At 54.1% G+C, this 26,223-nt stretch overlaps 1 protein-coding gene across 6 annotated transcripts in view; it reads right to left on the bottom strand.

The window, feature by feature from the left end:
* LOC138503901 (mucin-5B-like) overlaps nucleotides 1–26,223 on the bottom strand; it is a 456,236-nt gene that overhangs the window by 43,945 nt on the left and 386,068 nt on the right. The window lies entirely within an intron of this gene.

Here is a 26,223-nt window from a genome sequence, read left to right as displayed (position 1 = left end):
TTCTAATACTCCAGGTTCTGGTACAATTCACACCATTTTCACAACCAAACAAAATCTCTTACTTTCTAAAATGCAATTGTGATAAAGTGTGTGGAAATCACTGAACTGGACTGTGTGATAGTGAAATATTGAGACAAAAAGTCAACACAACTGTGTTTCGGCCTCAAAGATATCCTTGTGTAGCTGTCATTTGGTCCGCCTTCATCAGGACAGGGGAATTATACACATGAGAAATCCTATGACATCTGTCAGAAAAATAGATAGAAGAGGATGTCAGGAGTGTGTGGGGTTGAAAGTCATTATGGCAATGTGAAGAGGTATAAATGCTGTACTTGTAAGTCTCTCGAACGAGACTGAGTGATAACGGATTTTACCGTAATGAATTGGAAGGGGGCAACAATCTGAAGGTCCAAATCATCAGACAAAAGAAAGGAAATTTCCAGTGCAGGTCAAATCTGTGGATAATGACCAAAAGGAGTACATGAGGAACCGACTACATCTGTACTCAGTGAGGGTTGTACAATAAACAGGAGAAGAATCTCTTACCCACTGTACGCCTGTTAACCGGATGAGTAGGAGAAGGTAGGCTAAATGTGCTAAATCACATAGAGGTGGACCACGTCTAGAAATCAGATCATAGCTGTGGAAGGAACGGGGCAGCTATTAATCTACTGCTCACTGTTCTGTGTACATAATGAGTACGAGAAAAAACAGCAGTGCAAGATTACTGGTACTGCCGGTGCTGTGTGATGTCAAACAGCTGGTGCTGAGTAAAGAAGAGCAGATATAGTCGGTTGTGTGAGTGTGTATCATAAGTGGCTCCAGATAGTGATGCCAAACAATTACAATAGATGGTGGTGTTGCCCACATGCTGTAACATTAAAAAGGATGATAGAAAATCGTACAAGGCAGTAATTTACTGTGCGCGGCTCTTAGCGAGTCTGGTTGCTAGCGAGCACATCAAACAGCCTCTCATCGTCCGCAGAAAGAAAAGCATGTGGTTGCTATGGAGATGCCGAGTTTATGTAGCAGCAGCCATCATAAAACGAGGATGTGGCAGTCAGTAACTAAGTGATGACGAGTGGTGAGTTACAGTACTCCTGTGCATGTATGGACTATATAAATTAATTTAGAGGCCAACACACAGTGTCATCGAAATTACGAGGCCAAAAAAGATGTTGAGAATCGCTGTCATGGCAACCAAAGCACAATGATGAATAATGAATGTAATCCTCAGGTGCATATATGAGCCCTACAAGTACATATAAAGACATATAAAGACCCCTATAAGGTGTCACTGAGGATGTTCGGAGTCGGTGTCATGGCAAATAACACGTAATGGCTGGAGAGGATCATATTGGTGCTGTTTGAATGTACTACGAGGATTGACTGAATCTGGACACAGCGGACACAATGACATGTGTTAGGGACACCTGGGTAATACATGGGCGCATGGAAGTTGATTGGTACATAACATCACATGGTTATTACTACAAGGAGTGATAACGCAAAATACAGCAGTTCAACAAATTTGGTCTAATGACAATGTAGCTGGTAAAGGAACAATAGGTGAACATACTGCCCGCTGTTAATGAATGTTGGATCAACCCTAACACTTAGAAGAGGGGATAGGTAACACTGTATCCACTGTGTATGTGTAGCCATAGTGGTGGACGCTCAAAGGTACTGAGGTATCCAGGTTGCGATGGATTTAATCACATAAAATGTTTCCTTTCCACTGTGATATTGAGTCCTTCTTTCACAGTGTTCAATTTGTGAACGCACTTCTGTTCGAGTGGGTCAAGGTCTTGTCAATGTCTCCTCCCCTTTTGGTTGTGGGCAACTTTTGTAACAAAAACCACTTAAGATCCATGTTGGTGTGATTTTTGTGGTTGTATGTTCAACAACGGGTTTTTCACGTATTTTATTCTTAATGCACAATCAGTGCTCTGATATTCTTGTTTTGATGGCCCTCATTGTTTTGCTGACTTACAACAGGCCGCACGGGCATTCAATGATGTAAATGACTGCAGTTGGTATGGTCTCTCAAGGTCCACGAGATGTTTTTATAGTTGAAGACCTTCTTCGTTTCGGTAAATTGGCAAGCAAGACACTGTCCACCTCTGTAGTGCCCTTGCACTGGTGGGAAGTTCCATAGTGTTTGTTGAGGAGTTATAGGTTCAATGATGGTATGCACAAGAGACTCCTTAAGGTTTTGGTTCTTCTTGAAGGCGAACAGTGGTGCCTTGCTGTGGGTTCTGGTGTTCTTTATCAGATGCCAATGTTTTTTGACCGTGTTTCTCATGAGGTTGCTTAATGGACTGTATGTGGTCACGCACACTATACTGTCCAAGTCCATTTTGGTTTTTTTGTTAGACATATTGTTCTGTCAGTGTTCGCCGCTCGCTTTTGGGCATTCTTGACTGCCTTTTTGGGGTATGCTCTCTGTAATAGTCGCTTTTGCAGGTCAAGGGCGTTTTTTTTGTACATGTCGATATCAGTGCAGTTTCTTCTGACCTGTAGGAACTGGCCATAAGGCAAGTTGTATTTAAGGCCTTCTTGATGATAACTCCCAAAATGCAAGAGACTGTTGCGATCGGTCGGTTTTCGGTATAGTTAAGTCTTCATGGCACTATCATTTCATCGGTTTTCTGGATCTTCAGGTCAGGCAACTCCTTGAAGACTGAACTATACCGAAAACCGACTGATCACAACAGTCTCTTGCATTTTGGGAGTTATCCCATAGGTCTGGGCAGTTAACCTTGTCACTCGGTATCGGTCAGGTCAGGGCACTGTTGCAAAAAAACGTGAAGAATCCCAAAATTCGAATGCTCATCTAACCGCTGTTTTAGGAGCGATAAATGCTGTAGTAGGTTAGTTAAAATACGTGCTAGATCCCGCTCACCGGCCCGACTGCTGAATCAGCTGAATCAGCAGAAGAATCTTTGGGATTTTTCTAAATTTTTTGCAACAGCGCCCTGAATGATAGCGAGTCACAAGGATAACTGCCCGGACCTATAGGACTTTTCCCTTTTGAAGCTGCTTAGAGTTCCCTCACGAACCTCAACAGACTGCCATTAAAGGCAGTGTCCCCTAACTAACCTACAACCCTACCACGGGTCCCAACAAGACTGTCCTCTCGTATTACATAACTATAACTATTAGTCTGTTGGCCTACCTTTCTTGCCACATTTTCAGTTTCCGGCAGCCCATGACCAACTAAGAAGTCCTAATTCACCCACGTAGTGGTGTGCCCCTGCAAGAACCTCCTAAGGTTGCATTGACCTCTCCCTCCACCTAGAGTTTCCGACTAGGATTTCGTCCCCAAAACGTTTCTCCTGATGAATGTTCTATAGTGATTCCTAAGAATAGAAACATGATGAGTTCCTTCTGCTCTGGATTGTCACAGAGTGAACAAATAATTTATGATTGTCAATAAGTTTGAGAATATGTATACAATGAATGAAATGCATTGATATCATGAAAATTGTTAATCTGTTATACAAACCATTCATTGTTTGTGACGTTGTCCTATGAATTCTAGTTTTTTAGACACACTGTTTGTATCACCTAGGCCTTGTGCTGAATATTGTTTATCTATTTAATCTTGTTTTAAAGAATTGTTTATCCTCTATAAAAATGTTATGGTTTTAGTACGCTAGTGTATCATATTGGTTCACTGTGCTCGTTGCTCCCTGTTACCTCGAACTCTATCTTCTCTATAATATATTCTCCAAACACAAGCCTGCCGGTTCTTCAACTTTGTTCACCACTCAGTAGTAGCTGTCTCAGAAATATCAAGGTAGGAAACCTCCCTCTGCATTTTGTTAGTGATTTCCCAGGGCGTGCCAAAACTGTATCAATTTAAAACCTCATGATCGATTAAATGTAGATTATGAACTATAGTTGTTTTGGCAGGTTTCTTTCCTCAGTCAAACTTGAAGATCTTCACGCAAGTGCTAAAGGAGTACCCAAAGCTAAAGGGAGGGGGATCTCAGCAGCCAGCAACCTCCAGGTGTACCCCAGGAGAAACATGAAAATGTGTTGATCGAGCAATCCAATAGTTCTCTTTTAAATGCCTTCCCAAATCTTGTGGAAGACATTTATAAAATGTATATTCCCTCTACCAATCTCAGAGCGTACCCTGCCTTTTTGTATAGTTGCAGAATAATACAGAAGAAACTGGATTCATCACAGGGAATCTGATGATCTCCATTCTGGCTTGGGATCTCCATTTCTGGGTAGGAACAATGAATCAGTGTTTACTGATGCTTCTGCTGTGAGTGGTAACTCTCATCTCTTGTTTTACAAGCTCTGGTGTGACTTTATGACAACATAAGTCTCGAAGTGTGGTCCCACTTTTAACAGATATAAAGGAGATATTACATTATATAAATTGTCAAGCAGTTCATGTGGAGCCTGAATTAACTTCAAAGGCAATCATTACAGATTAGTGCCCCAAAGGTTGTTAATCCCCTCCAATAAATGAAAATATCCAGACCAGTACAAATAAAGGTAGGAGGAAAAAGCAAAAATAAGGGAGCATAGTACAAAAAAACCCCCAAAAAAACAGAAAAGTATTCTCCCAAATTCATGAGGAACATTTTGCAGGCAGGTCAGGGTAGAGCAAGTATGGACTGTAACCCTTCTTCTAATAATGGGCTGGACCTTGATATTATAACAATTCAGGACACAGATCTGGATCCCTAGGAGCTTAGTTAAGTGACGGAAGCTGCTAAAAATCTACACACTGCTTTGAAGAAATATCGGGTATTGAAGAAAAAGAAGAAAGGCAAGGAAATCCAAAGACATGAGACGCTTCTTTTCTACAAACATGGAGGAGAAAAACCCAGAGGATCTGGTAGTTAGTCAAGTGATGGCTAATCCAGAGTGGCATGTAAAGGGAATAGCGACTAAAGGTTTACTGGGAATCTTTGTTCAGTATTCTGGATCTTTAAATGAAAACCCCATATCTCCTGCTCTTGCCTGATTAGTTTCCTGTCTCCAACTTCACGTTTTCTGACACTAGGGGGGTAATTCATAGAATTCAGCGCACAAGTGGCGCACGCGGCTGGTGCACCATGTGCACATGCGAATCCCTGCGCCAGCCGCGTGCGCTAAAATCCATTTCCGCGCACAGCGTATTCATGGATTCCAGCCACCAAAACCAGCCGTGGCGCACAGTGGCGCAGCGACCCTGCAGCAGCGCCAGTTACGCCCCCAAGAACGCCTCTCGCGCAGGGAAAAGCCATCAATATACCCAATCCAGCGCAAAGGGCTGCGCTAACCCTGTACCAGCACGGCAAGCGGGCTACGTGTATCACTGGGGTGCGCGGGAAGTACCTCACACGATTGGCCCCGTGCGAGCAGGGTACGCGTATTTCAGGGGTGCGCCGGAAGTACCACACGCGATTTCCATAGGGTACGCGTATCTCAGGGGTGCGCGGGAATTTCCACACGCGATTGGGCCCGTGCGAGCAGGGTACGCGTATCTCAGGGGTGCGCAGGAAGTGCCACACGCAATTTCAGCAGGGTACGTGTATTTCAGGGGTGCACAGGAATTTCCACACGGGATTGGGGGTAGGCGTATCTCAGGGGTGCGCAGGAAGTGCCACACACGATTTCAGCAGGGTACGTGTATTTCAGGGGTGCGCGGGAATTTCCACACGCGATTCGGGGTACGCGTATCTCAGGGGTGCGCGAGAAGTGCCACACGCGATTTCCGCAGGGTACGCGTATCTCAGGGGTGCGCGGGAGTTTCCACACGCGATTGGGCCCGTGCGAGCAGGGTACGCGTATCTCAGGGGTGCGCAGGAAGTGCCACAAGCGATTTCAGCAGGGTACGTGTATTCCAGGGGTGCGCGGGAAGTTCCACACGCGATTCCATCAGGGTACGTGTATTACAGGGGTGCGCGGGGAGCACCACACGTGAATTGCACGTGTGGGTCCTCCCAGGTGTTCCCTCTACACCCTCCACGGCCCCTGCAGGTGGCTCACACCACAGGGGCCTACCCTGCACATGTCCTGCAGGCACACCATCCACCATGGCCATGACCCCCAGCCAACCCACATGTCAACTTGCACTACTGCCCACCAACGCATGTCCCCCTGCACCCCCAGTCACCAGGGGCACCCTCCACCAGGCCCCACCCATGTCTCCCAGCACCCCCACCCCCCAGCAGTGCAGGGGCACCCACCACCAGGCCCCCACCCATGTCTCCCACCAGCCCCACCCCCCAGTCACCAGGGGCACCCACCACCAGGCCCCCACCCATGTCTCCCACCACCCCCAGCCCCCAGCAGTGCAGGGGCAGCCTCCACCAGGCCCCCACCCATTTCCAACTCATGTCTCCCACCACCCCCACCCCCCGGCACTGTGGTGCACCTGCCAGCAGGTCCCCACCCATGTCCAACTCATGTTCCCCACCACCCCCACCCCCCAGCACTGTGGGGCACCTGCCAGTAGGGCCCCACCCATGTCCAACTCATGTTCCCCACCACCCCCACCCCCCAGCACTGTGGGGCACCTGCCAGCAGGCCCCCACCCATGTCTCCCAGCACCCCCACCCCCCAGCAGTGCAGGGGCAGCCTCCACCAGGCCCCCACCCATGTCTCCCACCACCCCCACCCCCCAGCTTTTGCAGGGGCACCCACCACCAGGCCCCCACCCATGTCTCCCACCACCCCCACCCCCCAGCACTGTGGGGCACCTGCCAGCAGGCCCCCACCCATGTCCAACTCATGTTCCCCACCACCCCCAACCCCCAGCCACCAGGTGCAGCCTCCACCAGGCCCCCACCCATGTCTCACACCACCCCCACCCCCCAGCAGTGCTGGGGCACCCACCACCAGGCCCCCACCCATGTCTCCCACCACCCCCACCCCCCGGCACTGTGGGGCACCTGCCAGCAGGCCCCCACCCATGTCCAACTCATGTTCCCCACCACCCCCAACCCCCAGCTACCAGGTGCAGCCTCCACCAGGACCCCACCCATGTCTCACACCACCCCCACCCCCCAGCACTGTGGGGCACCTGCCAGCAGGCCCCCACCCATGTCCAACTCATGTTCCCCACCACCCCCACCCCCCAGCACTGTGGGGCACCTGCCAGCAGGCCCCCACCCATGTGCAACTCATGTTCCCCAGCCAACATGTCATCACAATCTAGATCCCTGGTCCCTATGGTCAGCCTCCAAATGCAAAAGACCCACCCGAGTATTGCATCCACCCACTCATAATTTGCAATTACATCACAGAACACCAATTGCAAGTTCCGAAACAAACACATTTCCCTCACATACACCCAATGGGTGTCAGTGAATCTCAAAACACATATCATGAAATGCATGAAACCAATGAGATACCACACATTGAAGTTCACCAAAAAAAATATGTATTAAAGGAAACATAAATAGAATAAAAAATGAAGAAACAGAAACGTGAATGTACAGAAATGAAAAGAAGCATGTCCGTTAAAAAAAGCAAAACCAAAAATAAAATTCCAAAGTAATGTTGTCCAAAGTCAATGTCCACAAAACAAAATCCAATGGGAAATAAAAAAGAAAGCCATTGCTCCATAGTTAAAAAGTGAAAAAAAATAAAATCCAACTGCAAACTATGTACATGGGAACAAGCCAGGGTCCATTATCCCAACAAAATAAAGGAAACCTATCTAACTACACTAACTAATAAAATAAACTATATACAAAAATGTGGCCAATGTCCGAAAGGTCCAAATAAAATAAAAACAAAAATGAAACCTAACACTACCTACATAACTATGTACAAGGGCAGCGGGCTAGTTTCACGGCTCACTTGTGGATGTCCTGGGCCAGGGCATCATCGAACTCCTCCTCAATGTCCCGGAGGCGGTCCTCCTCAATGGCCCGACGGTCCGCAGGGCCGTCGACTTCTCCACCTCCAAACCCCTGCGGATTGCCTCGAGGCACTCGGCCCGCCTCAGGGCCCTCCGCATGGAGTTCTCCGCCCTGACCATTGTGAGCCGTGCCTCTTCCGCCCGCTGCCGCTCCGCATCTATGGCGTGGCCCAACCGCTGCCACACGGGAGACACTCTCTGTCCTGGGTCCTCCTGCCCTCCGGCCGATGCCTGCCCCTCCGATGTTGAAGGCCCCGAGCCTTCATGGCTCCCACCACATTGCTGCTGCTGCTGTGCCTCTGCCCGTGCACTGCCTCCTGCTGCCTGCACATCCTCCGCCGGCTGGGGTGCAGTCGTTGATGTGGCCACCCCTGCTGGACGTCCGACTCCCGACTGTGGCAGGGATGCCTCCTCCACCAGCCTGGCCGCACCGTCAGAGGCAGCTCCACAGGGCACCCAGGTGACTGATGGGTGGGAAGATGGCACAGAGGACGACTGGCGCGTAGGGTGTCCAGTTGAGGAGGGGGTCGGAGCAAGCCCCATCAGACGACGGAATCCGGCCTGGGTGACCTGTCCCAGCAGGCTGACGTGGTCAACGAGCCATTCGAGATGACTTGCAGTCTCTTCATGAAAAGACTGCAGGTCACCTCGCATGGCCCGTTGACGCAACGCCACACCAGCCAGGACAGGCTCAACCCGGACCTGGATAGCCATGTCCGCAGGCAGAGGAAGGCCAGTTGACGTGAGCTCATCCCCTGCCTGAAAACGGGTCTGGATGTAGGCATCCCTGCTGGTGCAAGATGATGCAGTGACAGGATCAGGGACAGGATTGCACACAGGCACCTCCGCGGCGGCCTGTGCTGCCTCCTGTCCCTGGTCCTGCACTGCACCACTAGCACCAGTGGGATCCCCACCTCCAGACCCCGTCTCTGGTGCTTGCAGGGCCTCCTCCTCCACCAAACCCCCCACCAACCTGGATGACTCCGTGCCATCTTCCCCTGTTGGGCCCTGTGGGGTCCCAGCTGCCCCTTCTGCTGCCGAGGAGTCCAACTCCAACCTCCGCCTCTTGGACCTCCCCCCGGCAGCTGCGGCCTGGGACGCGGCACCGGACTCCTCACTCCCCGACGAGATGACAACATGGGAGGGGAGCCGGGTCTTGCGTCTCCGGCTGGCGGTGGGATCCCTGCCGCTGTGCTCCACAGCACCTTCTCCGCCCTCTTCATCAGTTGACGCTGCAGACAAGGAGAAACAAAACACAGGCATCAGGGCACTGTACAATGGACACATACACACATGACAGTTGTACATGAGTGGCATTGGCAAACCTCAGACATGTCATCACAATCCCCAACACACATGTCATTACAACTCGCACACATGAGCCATACCACAGCCATATCGCAACTGCCACCACCATCCATACACATACAACAGCATGAGCAGCCAAAGGTGAGCCAGACATCACATGCAACACAGGAAGTGCACCACACATGTACACACACCACCACACTTGCATGCATGTGTACACCTTTGCCAAGTTTCGCACTGTTCAGACGGGCATCCATGTCACATCTGCCAATCAGGCTTCCACATACCGCTGTCACATGCATCCATGTTGCATCACTGTTGCACCCTTGTCAAATACACACACATGCACATGTACACAGTGCTGATACATGCAGCTGAAAACAACATACATGCGTGACATCACGGACATGTCTACTTACATACACATTCATCCAAACATGTGTGCCCACACAACTGCATTTGGCATGCAAGCCTACACACACAAGCACCATCCATGTCTCACACTTTACAGCCCTCGCATGTGTCAGCCCCACGGCCCTGTACACCCCCACCCATACCCGACCCCATACAAACAGATGTGCAACCTGCACACTACTGAATAATCACCACACGCACTGCTCACAATCAGAATGCATGTACACTCACCGCTCGACTCCAGACGGGTCTGCTTCTCAAGGACCTGGACGTGGAGCGCTGGGGATATGCGTTCCAGGACCCTCATCTGTTCTTCCGACAAGTGGCCCCGGCGCCCCTTGGCATCCGCTGCCTTCAAGAGGCGCCGGGCCTTGTTCAGGGTCCTGGACCTGAAGTCCTCCCAGAGCTTCTTGACATGTTGTAAGTCGCGGACTGCCACCCCCTTCGCGTTGATGGCAGTCACGATGTCAGTCCAGATCCGAGTCCATCCTTCCTTGTTGGCGCGGGAACTTCCGAAGAGGGCATCATACTGCCCCAGGACTTGCTCCACCAGGACACCAACTTCGGTGGCACTGAAGCTGGTGCCCCTCTGCCTCTCTTGCCGGGGGTTGTCAGTGGTCCCAGATGGTGTTTGCCCCGACATGACAACCCCAGAGGCAGGAGTGGGTGGGCAACTGGGTCCTGGGGCTGGGCTGCGGAGCGATGGAATCCCAGTCGGGAGTCTTCGGTTCCAGCAGGGGTGGTCACAGCAACAGCACCCCTGGCTGATGTGCAGGCAGCAAATGGCAGGGCACGTGGGCAGCAGGCAGTCAGGCAGCAGCAGATGGCAGGTGAGAGCGTGCTCGGGGATCTGGGGGGCAGTAGTTCGGCCTTCTGGGCAGGAGCGTGGTCTTCCGTGTGCTTACGCGTGGCCAGCTTGATACGGAGTGATTTGGCACGTGAAAAATCTGCACATCAGCGTGTAATTCGAGGAAAGGCCCTTAGCGCGTAAGCGCGTCTGCACGCATACGCATTTTCATTGGACAGAAGGCCCCTCAACCGCAAGCGCCCCTGTGACGTGACGCGTACAGACGTGCATGGGCATTTCAGCGCGCGTGAAAAACTGCACGTCCGCGTGTAATACGAGGAAAGGGCCCATGCGCGTAAGCGCGCGTGGAAACTGCACGTGCGCGTGTAATACGAGGAAAGGGCCCATGCACGTAAGCGCGGCTGAAAAACTGCATGTCCGCATGTAATACGAGGAAAGGGCCCATGCGCGTAAGTGACGTGACGCGCGCGTGCGTTTCCCTCAGCACGGGTTAAAGGTGAGCGGGCCCAGCAGTTCGCTGTACGTTCCTTTCGTGGAGACCGACGTGTGTTGCTGCTTCCTGTTGTTTCGCGCGCCATCACAACTTCACAGCTATCAAGGACGTATCTCTTCTTTTGGCGGGGGTATTGGCTACGCGTGTTTTTCTGCATCGCGCTAGTCAGACGGTGAGTCGCACACGCTCTTTTTCCCACTGCGGGTGCCCCTGTGTATCGCACCCATTTTCGATGTCATAGTAGCCTGCGTGTCCCACGCGTACGCGTTATTCGTGTTACTGGGTGCCACCGCGTACTGCGGGAGGTTGAATCCACGCACGTAGGCTGCAGGGTTGCGTGCGCGGTTTTACTGCAGTTTTGGGGTGCCTGAGCGTTGCGTGACCCGTCACCACATCACCGGGGTCACATACAGCCTTGCAGGTGCAGGGGGGCTGTTAACATCTTGCTTCCCACCCCCTTCACCCCAATTGCCCAGGTCAATTGTGGTGTACACCTCCCATTGGCACCACTCCATCTGTGCCAGCACTACTACATCTGTGCCATGGTTGGGAGGCCACCAAAGGTGAGGGGCGCCTCAGCTGGGCGTACTCCTCGTGGCGGGCGTGGTCGGGGACATGGCCGTGGTGACCAGGGAGTAGGAGGACTCCAGGGTGTCCAGGGCAGCCACAGAGGGGGAAGAGGCAGGGGTGCGCCACTTGAGCACAATGTTGTGCCATGTGTCGGTGCAGCCATGCCACCACCCCCTGTGGTTCCGGGGGATGCAGCTCCTGCATCTGGCACTGGCACCCATATGACCCGGCAGTCTGTTCCATCGACTGCCACGGGCCTAAGGGTAGTGGTAGCTGCAGGTGCAGCTGTGGACACCGCCACCCAGGCTCAGGGTCTGCCAACGCAGGCTGCGTTGGCACTTGAAGAGCCCTTGGTAGATCTCCAACAGGCCAGGGGGGAAACCATAGGGGCAGGCCGGGCTGCTCAGACCAAGACACGTGTCCCTGGGGCAGTCATGTCATCTGCTGCCCCGAACAGCCGGGAGTTGGCAAGTGCAGGAGCAGATGCACCCAACAGCACCCCGGTTGTGAGTCTGCCAACCAGGACCGTTGCGGTCAATGACCCTGCCACAGCTGATGTTGCTGCGCAGGGTCCATTAGTGGGCACCCATCTGCCACTGACACACGTCAGGCCTTTGGTCATCCCTCCACCTGCCACTCCCTTGGCTCAATCCACTGAATCCACTGGCCATACTGGTCAGGGCGGCATTAGCCAGCCAGGGTCTGCGCCACAGTCCAAGAGGAGGAAGGTTGCACCTGCAGCACAGGCTGGGATCCCACACACAGCCACGACCTCCTGCACGTCGAGGAAGAAGCCTTTCTGTAAGCAGGAACTGGACTTCCTCGTGGACTACGTGCGGGGCCACAGCTTTGACATGCTAGTGGGTGCCAATAGTCAGACCACGGCTGCCCAACGTGACACCCACTGGAAGCATGTTGCGGAACATGTCAGTTCATTCGGCCATGAGGTGCGCACGGCGCAGGAGTGCAAAAAGCGTTGGAATGACATCAAGCGCAGCACTAAGGCCAAGCGTGCCTCAAATTACAACTTGACTCTGGTGACTGGCGGTGGGCCTGCACCAGAGGAGGAAGAACTCACTCCGCATGAGGCTCTCGTTGCGGAGTTCATACCACCTGAATTGGTCGAAGGAGTGGGAGAGAAGCTGGACTTTGATGCCCAGTCCAGTGAGTGTTGATGCGTGTTTGTTGAGGACGTGTGTGTTTCACTTGTGGGATGTGTTGTGCATGATTGCTGCTACATGTGACGTGTACATGGTTCTGATGTGTAAGTAATGCAATGCTACCGTCATGCATGTCTCCTCTGCCTGCATGTGGGACTCCATGTAGGCATGCTCCCTTGCCCCTCCTCCGCCACTCTGCACCCCAGTTCCACCTTTGCACTGGTCTGCTTCAATCTTGCCAATGTGTACCTTCTTGTTCATGTGTCCTGTGTAGATGCTAACTTCGAGCGTAGAATCTGCCAGACATATGCCGTGTGGTACAGCCTTAGTACTCGATGCAGGGTATCTCACTTGTACTGTGCATGGGTCAGATGTCCCGCAGGGACATGAGTGCCCATTCATGCTCCATGTGCATTGCACGCATGCCCCTATGTGTCCTTGACTGGATGATCACTGTAATATAAGTCCTTGGTTACATACATTGCCTGCCATCTCATCAGCCTTCCCATGTCAACTGTGGCTCAGTCCTGCGTTGCACACATGTTTAGGCTCTGACAATCTGTGTGGCTCACAGGCCTCAGCCTGTTCAATGGCCAATGACTCTGTCCATCTCTTGTTGTGTCTTCTTCACACGTGGGCGGCCTCCGGAGTTTCCATCATGTGTCCTGCCCACTGTCCCAGCATCTTTTTCAGTGTTGTAATTTGAATCACATTAAGCTGTTGATGCCAGTCAACACTGCCTGTCAATACACAGGTGTATGGTCAGCCTTTTGATACCATGCTAGGCATCCCTGCTTTGGTACTGGGATGGAGGGGTGCTTGGCTTCTAGACATGGTACACATTGAATGCACAATGCACGTGATGTCTGAATTTGACATTGCACTGCCTTCACATTTCCTGGCACACACCATGTAGTGCTTGTACATGTAGGTAGTGAGTGGCGTACACATTTTCTGCACTGCATAGACCCACTTCCATGGAAACTGCCACCTTTCAACAGGTCTGATCACAGAAGCTATTCAAAGTATACCCAGCATGCATGCCAGGTCATATGTTGTGTGTCACATGTCTGCCGGATGCCTTTGCTGTCGGTGTGTGTGTGTGTGTCGTGTGCTTCTGACATGTGTATTGACCTTTTTCTCTCTATTTTTCAGGTGATGACGCAATGGAGGCAGAGGATGGTGTTGTCATGCCAGACACAGGGTTGGTAACACCACATCAACCCGGCACTAGTGGGGGTCGTGGGGTGGTAGGCCACGAAAACCCCCAAGTGCTGCAGTCCATCTTGTCTCTGGCTGCCTATGAGTCCAGCCTTGATGACGACTGACGTCCATGTTGAGTTGGATGAGCATCAAGTCCATGTGTCAGGGGTGAGTGATTCTGATGTGGACACTCCTCTGTCTGCGACACCTGCACTGAGGGATCAGACAGTCTTGGTTCCTCCGCCCGTGGTGGATCGGGACGCAGGGTCACCCTCCACACCAGTCACTGATGTGCCTGGGACATCACGTCGACGGGGGCATGTAGTCGTGCAGCCGCAGGCGGTGCCAACACAGCGAGGACCCCCGGTCCTTGGGTCCCGCAGGGGTCAAGCCCGGCAACGCAGTCGCCGCGCGCAACCGCTGTATACTGAGTGGGAGCAAGACATGACTGCCAATTCCGAACGGCAGGGGGCAGCAATGGAGAACATCACTGAGAGCATGGAGCGTGTGGCCCAATCTGTGCTCCCCACTGCTAGGCAGGTGCTTCTCCAGCAGCAGGCAGCACGGTCCACGGCCCGCTCGCTCAGGCTGGGCATGGCGGCCTCAGACAGGGCACGCCAGGCTGAAATGTCGTCTCTGTGTCAAGCAATTGCTGCTCACACAGAGGCGCACATGGATGCCCTGAGGGAGGAGTATGCTTCCCTCAGATCCACTCTGGGTGTCCTTATGATGTCCCAGAGGCAGCAGGCAGAGGAGAGGTTTGCACAGCTTGAGCGTACCATCTCGGCTGAGCTACAGGCTTGCCGGGAGGTGCAGCGGTTGTCCAGCCAGGCCTTGCAGGAGGAACTCCGTGTTACACATGCTACCTTGCAAGAGGAAGCACCTGTATCACGGGAGGTTCTGCATGCAGACCTACGTCACATCGCCACACAGAACCAGGCTCACCCGTCCGGCAGACTTGCTGCCGACGAGGGGCAAGCTGCGGCTAGGCTTGGCCAGGCTACTGTGCCACGTCCTCCTTTCCAGGATGAGCCAGACTCGGACGACCATCTATCTCCCACATAGGTCGTGCTGTGCAGGCGTTGAGCCCATGGAGGATTTTTTTTTTGGCTCAGCATCATCGCATGTGGATGTTGAGCAGCACACTGTACCTCCCCCCTCCTGGGTGCCTCCCCTCCCCCCCGGGTCATATGTGGCCATTTTTGATTTTTCTTTTAGTTTAGTTAGTTAAGTTTCTGTTTGATAGTTAGTTTAAATAGGTAATGTAGGTTTTCCATAGTTAGTGTAATTAGTTAATAGTTGATTTAGTTTAAAATTGCTAGTCTATTGTGCTTTCATGTGACGGTGCGGTGCTTTGTGGCTTTTGAAGGCATCCACTGTCTGTTCCAGCTGGGCCCTTCATGGTTGTCTTGTGTATGTGTCTGTTGCTTGGGTTCCTTGACTCACATATGCCACTCCTGCCTCCCTTATCCATGGGCTCGCAAGGATGGTTCGGTGTTACAGCATTTTACACAAGGGCTTTGGACTGTCATATCTGTGGCATGTCTGGTGCTGTGTGACTTGTGTTGACACCCCTAGTGGGGATGATTTAGGTGTCATTGTCCACTGTTCAGCTTTTGCTAGATGGGGTGTGTCATGATTAATGTGGACATTGATTGCTATGCATTGTGTAGTGTGTTTCATATCTTTCCTGTACATGTGCTTGTTTGCAATTCATGCTGTAGATAGTGTTCCACACTTTGGAGGTGAAAGACGGACTGATGGTGTGATTTGTGATGTGACTCTCTGACATGGTCAAGTAATGAGATGCCTGATGAGACACACACAGATGACTTTGAAGAATTAATCATGTGTTTCATGCCCTTTCTGCAGGGGGATGAGCCTCCAGAGCACCTTTGCCAGCAGACATGGCCCATTGGACGACGGAATTCTGGACCCGTTTGTTGGTGCCCACATGCACATGTGTGCACAAGCAGAGGCACAGTGATTGCAGACCCACATCCTAGAACTGCTGACATGTTCCAAGGAACTCCAGGCAAGGTGAGCATCACAGGGGGGCCACGACACAGCAAAGCTTGCACCAGGCGAGTTGCACATGCAGGCTTAGTCACAGCACTGAGGGTGAGCTTAGACGAATATTGGTGTTGAAGCACACAATGCAGCTCAGATGTGTTTGTGGACTGATGGCTGTTGATAGTAGGGTTGTCTGGGACACATGCAGGGGCAGTGGCACATACCCTCCGGTACACCAAGGTCCATTGAGCCACTTGTATCAACCATGTAGCCTTCCGAGACATGGAAAGGGGCAGCTCACAGGGACATACAGCAAGGGACATACTCGGGTGCAGTGCATGTCTTTTCCACGTACTTCATGATAAATGCACTGCCAACTTTGTTTCGGTCATGGTGGTACGCAACTTGCTCTGTAGTCATGGCTTGCTATATGGGTCTGTCTGCTTACCCAGGGAACATTGCATGTTGTGTGAATTGTGACACATTGGTGTTCCATTTGCCACGCACCCACCAGCGGCTGCCTTACTGCATTGACTGTGTATGACCCGTCACAGGGGTGATGTTATATATGGGTACGAAGCATCAACCACAGATTGTCTGTTTGTAGAGTAGTTTGTTGCTATGGGGCATGTTTGGTGTTGTGTTTTTGTGTAATTGGCACGTACAGGTTGTTGACTGTGGCTCTCTTTGCAGCATTGCAGTGCTCCTGTAACCGGACCTGAGAGTGCGCAGGCAGGAGGCCAGCACTCAAAACCAGAGCTAAGTGTCTTGTTGTTTTTCTTACGAACTGCTCTGCATAGGCTTGCTGGGGAGTGTACTGATGCATGGATGTATGTGTGGTTCAATTTGGTATGTTTTTTTCTCCCTAATCACCCGTGATCCTATGCAATTTTGAAACCTGTACCCTCTACCCGGTGTTCCTGCTTCCCGTGCCTATCCAAGCAACGTTCCCTGACCCTCTTTCCCCACTGGGGTTGCGGATGCCTGTGTAAGCCCCGAACTTGCAGGCGCCAAAACCCTAGAGGGGGTGGTTGGTTCGTACCACTCCTGAGCCTGGACTACAGAAGGCCATGACAATGATGTCCAAGTTTGTTTGGATTGTGTATGTGTTCATGCAGGTTGTACATTTTCGTGCATTCCCTAGTTTCATGTGTCATTCCTCCTCCCCTCTCCTGCCACTCATTCCAGTCATCCAGTGTGTCAACACCTGTCCCGACTGCATATCCCTGAACCTCATTCCCCACCAGGGTCTCAGGGGCCTGTGTGAGTCTGACCTTGCAGGCACCCGGGACATGGTGGGGGTGGTTGTTTCGTGACACTCCCGCGCCTGTACAGGGGACCTGTGACAGTACACATCCATTCATGGTGCATCATCCTATGTCATGTACCACACATGTCTCACATCCTGTCGTGACATTGTTTTGCTGTGCTACCTTGTATGTTGCATCATTGCGGTAGTACTTGGCCTTTGTGAGGTACTGCTACGTCAAGTCATCTACTGGAGGGTGTTCGGGTTCGTTTTTATGCCTTGGATTTTGTGATTTTGGAAATGAGTGTGGATTCTGAGGGTTCAGGCATCTTTTTACACACAAGGTGGGAGATGGTGACGAAGGGTAAAGGTGATCCTGTGGCCAGGTGGAATTGAGGTTTGGAGGCTCCATGACCCAGGTGCAGTTGTTCAGTGGGTCATGGTCATTTGTGAGGGAGGGGGGGGGTTGTTGTTGATAGTTACCTTGCCCTGCAGTGTGATGGGAACTCTGACATAGTAATGGTGGTATCCTATGTACATGTTGTGTTCTGCTGATCAATGCCTGTTCATGTGTTGTGTTTTCCTTTCAGGTGCGAGGGGATAGTTGTGGTTTGACATGCTGGGGTATACACATGGTGGATGTTCACATGTGATGTGTAGGGAACACTGATGGTCACTTGAGTGCACATGCATATGTGGAGTGCATGTCCTTGCAGAACCACACGCTTGCACTCTGATGCACTACATGTACTCCCACCCTTGCATATCCACGTGTACATTGTTTGCCTTCTGGTGCCCACTGTGTCCCGGCAGCACATGTTCTGTGACCGATCATGGATCCAGTACATGCCTAATTTGATGTTTGACGTGGTCTGTCACTTAGATGTGATGCTCAGGGTGTGCATCACACACAATGGCTGTTCACTGTGCTGTGCGCTGAGCAGTGTGATGCAGGAGTAGGACACTGCACACATGAGCTGCAGTGTTGATTTTGCAATGCATAATGTGCATGTAGACAGGCATTCATTGTGATGTTACGTCTACGACTGTTGTAATGCATTTGGAAATGACTTATTTTGGGTGGGAGATTTTGTTGGTCTGTCATTTCATCTGATTCCGGGTCAGGCAGCAGTGTCCGATGCCACTGTGCATTTAGGACATGGCAATGTGTACCTTATCGTTACTGCATTGGTGTATGGGTATTGCGTGCCATGTCATGTTGATGTTTGGGAGGGTTTGAGTGACATGACAGTGATGGCCATGGCCTGTTTTGCAGGTGTGTGTGATGCACACCTTGCATGTCCGGGTCATCCGCTTCAGAGCAACTAGCTGGGGGTAGATTTCTCTCCGCAGCAGGGCCCTCCCCCTGGAACAGACTTCCGGCCTGACTCGAACGTGAGGGGAATCATCTCCAGTTCTGGAAGCACCTCAAGACCTTCCTCTTTGCTTCTGCTTACTGTCTGCCTCTCCCTTGCAGAATTCTCCACTGGAACTGCACAGGAGCTGCAACTGGGCCACTCTCACCGAACTCGGTCCCTGGCCCAGCCACTCTCCACTTGCACTGCCTCCCTGGCAACCCCTGCACTGCAGTACTGTCTCTCTATCCCTACAGCCCTCCCTTCCCAGCACTTGTCTGCACTTACCTTTGTAGTTGCCACCAGGCGACCTATGTATTATTTTTTTGGCCTACTTCCCCTGTACTGGACTCCCCCCCACCCTTCCCCTTGCACTTTTCCCATTCCCCCTACCCCTGCACTTGCACGATCTCAATGACACCTGGCCTAGTAGTACCGTTCTCTGTGTTCCCTTGTTCCCCCCTCCCTGCCTCATTGCGCCTTGGAATACTTGTGTATGGCCCATATCATGTCATATGTCATATGTGTGCCTTTTGGTCACACAGGTTAGCTTGTGTTTAAGTAGCTAGGGATGCAGACGATGTGGCACTTCCATGGCAACTTTCTCAGGGTGGTAGGGTTGTGACAGTTAACTGTCTCTTTGTCATCATCGATTGTCACCTGGTATGTGCCAAGCCTGTGTGCACTCCACAGGGGTGGGAGTTTAGGTGAAAAATGTGGCCACAAGCTGGGTCCGGGCTTCCTCGCCACGTGCCCTGTCCCCTCCCATGGGCAGCGCCTGTGCATGTGGTTGGGGATGTGGGGGCACCACCATGTCCACCGGGACGCCCTGCCGTGTTGCAACATTGTGCAGGACACATGCTGCCACAATGATCCTGCACACTACTGGTGGTGCATAGAGTAGTTGCCCACCAGAGCGGTCAAGGGAGCGTAAACGTGACTTGAGCACTCCGAATGTGCGCTCCACTATGCCCCTGGTTGCAATATGGGCGGCGTTGTATCTTACCTGGGGTGGTGTGGTGGGGTTCCGGATTGGCGTCATCATGTGGTTGCTCAGAGGGTAGGCACTGTCCCCTGGGGAGGTGATAATAGTTGAGATTATTAGGGTTTGGATATTTGTCTGTGTGTGACTTGCATGCATGTGCAAGGGCATTTGTACTGACCTAGGAGCCATGTGTCGCCATGCTACCCAGCTTCCAGGACCCGGCTCAGGGCGGACATTCTGTATATGAAACTGTCATGGGTGGAGCCAGGGTAGTTTGCATAGACAGAGGTGATGATTCCCTTTGCATCACATACCACCTGTACATTGATGGAATGCCAGTGCTTGCGGTTTCGGTAGATGTGCTCAATGGCCCTAGGTGGACGTAGGGCCACATGGGTGCAATCTATGGCACCGAGCACTTTGGGGAAGTGTGCCACCCTGAAAAAATCCAGGACAACGGCCTGCCTTTCTGCGGGTGTTCTGGGCATGTATATGTGCCTGCGGACTGAGGGGCGCGCTGTCATGATTGCCAGTACCTGGTGTAGGCAGCGTGACTGTGTGGCCTGTGAGACCCCGCCCCCACTATGGCAGTGGTCCGCTGAAATGACCCAGTGGCCAAAAAATGCAGGACATTGAGCAGCTTCTCCAAGGGGCTCAATGCTTGGGAGCAAAGGGTGGGGGATGTGAGGTCATCTTCCCACTCCCTGACCAGGTCTAGGATGATATGGGGTGGAAACCTATACCTGCCATAGACCTGGTCGTCAGGCATCCCAAAAAGGCTTGTCTGTGGTGCGAAAATGCGTGCCCTGGCTATTCTCCTCCTCCTGCGGTGTCCCACGATCAGTGCAGCGACAAATGGGGCATTCATCGTAGCTGTATATACGCGTTTGTTGTTTGCGCGCACTTTTATGCTGTGCGCGGGGACGCTTCCGCCTGCCTTCGTGTGGCAGACGCGTTGACGCCTGTGCACGTCTTTTGCCGTGCGCGGGTTTCCCGTATTCGGATACGGTCCGAGTGTCATCGCGTGTGATCGGAGGGGAGTGAGCGTACGCACAACTGGCCTGGGTACGTGTGTTTCGGGGTGCGCGGGAAGTTCCACACGCGATTAGCCTGGGTACGTGTGTTCCGGGGTGCCGGGAACTTTCACACACGATTGGTGGAAATCCACGTGTGTTCTGTCATCACGTGCAATGAAGGAAACACCTGCGCGCGTCATGTCACAGATGCGCTCACGCGCTAAGGGCCTTTGGTCCAATGAAATCGCATATGCGTGCTGCCGTGCATATGCGCTAAGGGCCTTTCCTCGTATTACACGCGGACGTGCAGTTTTCCACGCGCGTTACGCACATGGGCCCTTTCCTCGTATTACACACGGACGTGCAGTTTTTCACGCGCGCTGAAATGCCCATGCACATCTGTACGCGTCACGTCACAGGGGCGCTTGCGCTTGAGGGGCCTTCTGTCCAATGAAAATGCGTATGCGTGCAGACGCGCTTACGCGCTAAGGGCCTTTCCTCGAATTACACGCTGACGTGCAGATTTTTCACGTGCCAAATCACTCCGTATCAAGCTGGCCACGCGTAAGCACACGGAAGACCACGCTCCTGCCCAGAAGGCCGAACTACTGCCCCCCAGAGCCCCGAGCACGCTCCCACCTGCCATCTGCTGCTGCCTGACTGCCTGCTGCCCACGTGCCTTGCCATTTGCTGCCTGCACATCAGCCAGGGGTGCTGTTGCTGTGACCACCCCTGCTGGAACCGAAGACTCCCGACTGGGATTCCATCGCTCCACAGCCCAGCCCCAGGACCCAGTTGCCCACCCACTCCTGCCTCTGGGGTTGTCATGTCGGGGCAAACACCATCTGGGACCACTGACAACCCCCGGCCAGAGAGGCAGAGGGGCACCAGCTTCAGTGCCACCGAAGTTGGTGTCCTGGTGGAGCAAGTCCTGGGGCAGTATGATGCCCTCTTCGGAAGTTCCCGCGCCGACAAGAAAGGACGGACTCGGATCTGGACTGACATCGTGACTGCCATCAACGCGGAGGGGGTGGCAGTCCGCGACTTACAACATGTCAAGAAGCGCTGGGAGGACTTCAGGTCCAGGACCCTGAACAAGGCCCGGCGCCTCTTGAAGGCAGCGGATGCCAAGGGGCACCGGGGCCACTTGTCGGAAGAACAAATGAGGGTCCTGGAACGCATATCCCCAGCGCTCCACGTCCAGGTCCTAGAGAAGCAGACCCGTCTGGAGTCGAGCGGTGAGTGTACATGCATCCTGATTGTGAGCAGTGCGTGTGGTGATTATTCAGTAGTGTGCAGGTTGCACATCTGTTTGTATGGGGTCGAGTATGGGTGGGGGTGTACAGGGCCGTGGGGCTGACACATGCGAGGGCTGTAATGTGTGAGACATGGATGGTGCTTGTGTGTGTAGGCTTGTGCACACATGTTTGGATGAATGTGTATGTAAGTAGACATGTCCGTGATGTCACGCATGTATGTTGTTTTCGGCTGCATGTATCAGCACTGTGTACATGTGCATGTGTGTGTATTTGACAAGAGTGCAACAGTGATGCAACATGGATGCATGTGACAGCGGTATGTGGAAGCCTGATTGGCAGATGTGACATGGATGCCCGTCTGAACAGTGCGACACTTGGCAGAGGTGTACACATGCATGCAAGTGTGGTGGTGTGTGTACATGTATGGTGCACTTCCTGTGTTGCATGTGATGTCTGGCTCACCTTTGGCTGCTCATGCTGTTGTATGTGTATGGATGGTGGTGGCAGTTACGATATGACTGTGGTATGGCTCATGCGTGCGAGTTGTAATGACATGTGTGTTGGGGATTGTGATGACGTGTCTGAGGTTTGCCAATGCCACTCATGTACAACTGTCATGTGTGTATGTGTCCATTGTACAGTGCCCTGATGCCTGTGTTTTGTTTCTCCCTGTCTGCAGCGTCAACTGATGAAGAGGGCGGAGAAGGTGCTGTGGAGCACAGCGGCGGGGATCCCACCGCCAGCCGGAGACGCAAGGCCCGGCTCCCCTCCCATGTTGTCATCTCGTCGGGGAGTGAGGAGTCCGGTGCCGCGTCCCAGGCCGCAGCTGCCGGGGGGAGGTCCAAGAGGCGGAGGTTGGAGTTGGACTCCTCGGCAGCAGAAGGGGCAGCTGGGACCCCACAGGGCCCAACAGGGGAAGATGGCACGGAGTCATCCAGGTTGGTGGGGGGTTTGGTGGAGGAGGAGGCTGTGCAAGCACCAGAGACGGGGTCTGGAGGTGGGGATCCCACTGGTGCTAGTGGTGCAGTGCAGGACCAGGGACAGGAGGCAGCACAGGCCGCCGCGGAGGTGCCTGTGTGCAATCCTGTCCCTGATCCTGTCCCTGCATCATCTTGCACCAGCAGGGATGCCTACGTCCAGACCCGTTTTCAGGCAGGGGATGAGCTCACGTCAACTGGCTTTCCTCTGCCTGCGGACGTGGCTATCCAGGTCCGGGTTGAGCCTGTCCTGGCTGGTGTGGCGTTGCGTCAACGGGCCATGCGAGGTGACCTGCAGTCTTTTCATGAAGAGACTGCACGTCATCTCGAATGGCTCGTTGACCACGTCAACCTGCTGGGACAGGTCACCCAGGCCGGATTCCTCCGTGTGTTGGGGCTTGCTCCGACCTCCTCCGCAACTGGAACCCCTACGCGCCAGTCGTCCTCTGTGCCATCTTCCCACCCATCAGTCACCTGGGTGCCCTGTGGAGCTGCCTCTGACGGTGCGGCCAGGCTGGTGGAGGAGGCATCCCTGCCACAGTCGGGAGTCGGACGTCCAGCAGGGGTGGCCACATCTACGACTGCACCCCAGCCGGCGGAGGATGTGCAGGCAGCAGGAGGCAGTGCACGGGCAGAGGCACAGCAGCAGCAGCAACGTGGTGGGAGCCATGGAGGCGCGGGGCCTTCAACATCGGAGGGGCAGGCATCGGCCGGAGGGCAGGAGGACCCAGGACAGAGAGTGTCTTCCGTGTGGCAGCGGTTGGGCCACGCCATAGATGCGGAGCGGCAGCGGGCGGAAGAGGCACGGCTCACAATGGTCAGGGCGGAGAACTCCATGCGGAGGGCCCTGAGGCGGGCCGAGTGCCTCGAGGCAATCCGCAAGGGTTTGGAGGTGGAGACGTCGACGGCCCTGCGGACCCTCGGGGCCATGGAGGAGGACCGCCTCCGGGACATTGAGGAGGAGTTCGATGATACCCTGGCCCGGGACATCCACAAGTGAGCCGTGAAACTAGCCCGCTGCCCTTGTACATAGTTATGTAGGTAGTGTTAGGTTTCATTTTTGTTTTTATTTTATTTGGACCTTTCGGACATTGGCCACATTTTTGTATATAGTTTATTTTATTAGTTAGTGTAGTTAGATAGGTTTCCTTTATTGTGTTGGGATAATGGACCCTGGCTTATTCCCATGTACATAGTTCGCAGTTGGATTGTATTTTTCTTTCACTTTTTAACCATGGAGCAATGGCTTTCTTTTTTATTTCCCATTGGATTTTGTTTTGTGGACATTGACTTTGGACAACATTACTTTGGAATTTTATTTTTGGTTTTGCTTTTTTTAACGGACATGCTTCTTTTAATTTTTGTACGTTCACATTTCTGTTTCTTCATTTTTTATTCTGTTTATGTTTCCTTTAATACATATTTTTTTGGTGAACTTCAATGTGTGGTATCTCATTGGTTTCATGCATTTCATGATATGTGTTTTGAGATTCACTGACACCCATTGGGTGTATGTGAGGGAAATGTGTTTGTTTCGGAACTTGCAATTGGTGTTCTGTGATGTAATTGCAAATTATGAGTGGGTGGATGCAATACTCGAGTGGGTGTTTTGCATTTGGAGGCTGACCATAGGGACCAGGGATCTAGATTGTGATGACATGTTGGCTGGGGAACATGAGTTGCACATGGGTGGGGGCCTGCTGGCAGGTGCCCCACAGTGCTGGGGGGTGGGGGTGGTGGGGAACTTGAGTTGGACATGGGTGGGGGCCTGCTGGCAGGTGCCCCACAGTGCTGGGGGGTGGGGGTGGTGAGAGACATGGGTCGGGGCCTGGTAGAGGCTGCTCCTGCACTGCTGGGGGGTGGGGGTGGTGGGAGACATGGGTGGGGGCCTGGTGGAGGCTGCCCCTGCACTGCTGGGGGGAGGGGGTGGTGGGAGGCATGGGTGGGGGCCTGGTGGAGGCTGCCCCTGGTGGCTGGGGGGTGGGGGTGGTGGGAGACATGGGTGGGGGCCTGGTGGAGGCTGCCCCTGGTGGCTGGGGGGTGGGGGTGGTGGGAGACATGAGTGGGGGCCTGGTGGAGGCTGCCCCTGGGGGGTGGGGGGTGGGGGTGGTGGGAGACATGGGTGGGGGCCTGGTGGAGGCTGCTCCTGGTGGCTGGGGGGTGGGGGTGGTGGGAGACATGGGTGGGGGCCTGGTGGAGGCTGCCCCTGGTGGCTGGGGGGTGGGGGTGGTGGGAGACATGGGTGGGGCCTGGTGGAGGCTGCCCCTGGTGGCTAGGGGGTGGGGGTGGTGGGGAACATGAGTTGGACATGGGTGGGGGCCTGCTGGCAGGTGCCCCACAGTGCTGGGGGGTGGGGGTGGTGGGAGACATGGGTGGGGGCCTGGTGGAGGCTGCCCCTGCACTGCTGGGGGTGGGGGTGGTGGGAGACATGGGTGGGGGCCTGGTGGAGGCTGCCCCTGGTGGCTGGGGGTGCTGGGAGACATGGGTGGGGGCCTGGTGGAGGCTGCCCCTGCACTGCTGGGGGGTGGGGGTGGTGGGAGACATGGGTGGGGGCCTGGTGGAGGCTGCCCCTGGTGGCTGGGGGGTGGGGGTGGTGGGAGACATGGGTGGGGGCCTGGTGGAGGCTGCCCCTGGTGGCTGGGGGGTGGGGGTGGTGGGAGACATGGGTGGGGGCCTGGTGGAGGCTGCCCCTGGTGGCTGGGGGGTGGGGGTGCTGGGAGACATGGGTGGGGGCCTGGTGGAAGCTGCCCCTGCACTGCTGGGGGGTGGGGGTGGTGGGAGACATGGGTGGGGGCCTGGTGGAGGCTGCCCCTGGTGACTGGGGGGTGGGGGTGGTGGGAGACATGGGTGGGGGACTGGTGGAGGCTGCCCCTGGTGACTGGGGGGTGGGGGTGGTGGGAGACATGGGTGGGGGCATGGTGGAGGCTGCCCCTGGTGACTGGGGGGTGGGGGTGGTGGGAGACAGTGGTGGGGGCCTGGTGGAGGCTGCCCCTGCACTGCTGGGGGGTGGGAGACATGGGTGGGGGCCTGGTGGAGGCTGCCCCTGCACTGCTGGGGGGTGGGGGTGCTGGGAGACATGGGTGGGGGCCTGGTGGAGGCTGCCCCTGGTGGCTGGGGGGTGGGGGTGGTGGGAGACATGGGTGGGGGCCTGGTGAGGGCTGCCCCTGGTGACTGGGGGGTGGGGGTGGTGGGAGACATGGGTGGGGGCCTGGTGGAGGCTGCCCCTGCACTGCTGGGGGGTGGGGGTGGTGGGAGACATGGGTGGGGGCCTGGTGGAGGCTGCCCCTGGGGGGTGGGGGTGGTGGGAGACATGGGTGGGGGCCTGGTGGAGGCTGCCCCTGGTGGCTGGGGGGTGGGGTTGGTGGGAGACATGGGTGGGGGCCGGCTGGTGGGTCCCCCTGGCGGCTGGTTGGTGGGGGATGGTGTGAGACATGGGTGGGGGCCTGGTAGAGGCTGCTCCTGCACTGCTGGGGGGTGGGGGTGGTGGGAGACATGGGTGGGGGCCTGGTGGAGGCTGCCCCTGGTGGCTGGGGGGTG

The sequence above is a fragment of the Ambystoma mexicanum genome, chromosome 11 (assembly GCF_040938575.1).
Source record: "Ambystoma mexicanum isolate Mex_15411 chromosome 11, UKY_AmexF1_1, whole genome shotgun sequence".
In the NCBI taxonomy this organism is placed as follows: Eukaryota; Metazoa; Chordata; class Amphibia; order Caudata; family Ambystomatidae; genus Ambystoma; species Ambystoma mexicanum.
This window is presented reverse-complemented; position numbering and strand designations above follow the sequence as displayed.